Below are 2,142 nucleotides of genomic sequence, written 5' to 3' on the forward strand. Positions count from 1 at the left end.
AGTGAGCTGATGAGGTTGTATCTACAATGAAAATTAAGGCAAGTGTTTGAGCTGCCCAGACTTCTACTGAGGATCATATTTAGTCCTGCAGTCCAGTGGCCAAGGGTAACATTTTTCCTGCCTTTCCAATTTAATAACAGAATTCATTTTGTGCTGCTGCAGAATGACTATGCAGTCATCATGGCAGCAGAAAATCTGGTTCTGCTTCTCATTTTAAATGGCACAAGTTCACTAAAACAGAAGTAGCTCAATTATGATCATACAAGCCTTTCACTGGAAAACAGTTATTTTCCTTTAGTGACTTTTGATGTGCTAACATTTTAACTAAGTGTTCATGTTTTCTGTGTACTCAGTTTATGTCATTAAGGAAAGCAATTTGCTGTAATGCTACTCAAGGCAACCATTAGCAGCAAACAGCAATCTGTGTTTTTAGAGAACCAAGGCTGTTATTTCAGAAAGGAAGGCATTCAGCTCTGCCTTAATCCTCTAACCACTAAAGCATGTCTTGCAGGTGTTTTTCTTGATTCTTTTTACTGATACTGGCTTCTCAAAGTGTGTGGGAAAAGCAACTTAGATTAAGTTGCTTGTAATTTATTTCAAAATAATATGACATGATATATATGTATATATGTGTGTATATATATATATTTAAACTCTCAATTAGCTTTTGAAGATAGCTAAAATTTTTGCCATATGTCACATGCTCTTATTTTTAGTGGGATGCTTTGAACATCTAAGCAAAAAGAAAAAATGTTTAACTTAAAACCTAGTCGCTAAATTGTTTAGGAAGTTTACTGTAGTGCTTCATTGTTGCATGTTTGAAAGAGATATCAATAAAAGTGAATGCTAATTATGATTTTCTCTTGACACTAAATGATATTTTGAACTGTAAATGCATTAAATTCTGCAGCTCCAAAACTCTTAAGGTTTTTTTTTTCCGTAGATGTGTGTAAGACTTGGCTCACATGGTAAGATTAAACTTACTGTGACCAGCTTGTCTTTTAACTAGAAATAAATAGACTGCACCATGTTTTAAAGGAGCAGTAGCGTGACAGCAGCAACTTGTTATAAACTGCGGGAATATTATTAATTCATGTATTATTTGTGTTGGATACAGAATTTCACCATTACATTAATTCAAAGAGGGCCTGATGTGACTGAACTGAATAAATGAGTCTACAGAGTATTTCCATTGACTTAAGCAGAACTACTTACTAAATCAGGCTCCAATCTACATGTAAATGCYCTTATAATGATTTTAGAAGTTGGCATGTTGGTAAAATTACATATTTTGAGTGTATACTTTTYACTGACCTGTCATGCCGACTGAATATGACAAAGACTTCACTTGAGCTTTTGTGACAGGCTGAATAGCCTTTCTGTGATCAAACCAGATAGATTTCCTGCAATACTGGTGAGTGACTATGAAGTAAAAGCATTTTTCAATCAATGTGTTGAAAAGACACCTTTAAGAATTCATTTGGGTTTTAGAACTACTCCATTGTGGAAGAGCATTGCTTTAGTCTGGTCACCCAGAAAATTTAAGTAATCTCTTGCTTTAGGGAAGCTTCAGGGAAAGCATATATTTGTTCTTCAGTTATTACAATGCTTTTTTCCGTGCTATGTGTAGGAAAAGATAGCAAATTTTGAAAAAAAAACAAAAAGCAAGCGAGAGCAAGAAAAAAGACCAGTCAGAGAATTGGGGAAGCAGCAAAAGTGCTATATATTAAAAGTCAATCAATAAAACAAGTATTACTGTGAGCAGCGGAACTAATGAAGCTTTGGTTACTATGGATTTTGTCTCATGGCTGCATTAACTAGTATCTATATGACCTCCAATTTAYGATTTTCCATGGTGAGAGCCATTTATGATGTTTTGACCCTAAATGATTTTTCTGGGACTGGATGAAGGTGAGTTAATCTTGCAGTCTTACATAAGGTTCTCTATCTGACCAGTTATTTTCATAAAAATTGTGGGACACTTGTATCTTGGATACAACTCTCTGTACCTTCCTTCAAATTTGGTCAAAGTACATTGGCCAACTGGTTGGAAAGCCCTGGGGAGCATAGGAAAACCAACACTGGGGACATGCATGCCTCATTTCCTTAACAAATGGCTCTAACCAGGCAATTTCTCTCTAC

The sequence above is a fragment of the Nothoprocta perdicaria genome, unplaced genomic scaffold (genome assembly GCF_003342845.1).
Source record: "Nothoprocta perdicaria isolate Ctin4 unplaced genomic scaffold, notPer1 scaffold_25, whole genome shotgun sequence".
NCBI lineage: Eukaryota > Metazoa > Chordata > Aves > Tinamiformes > Tinamidae > Nothoprocta > Nothoprocta perdicaria.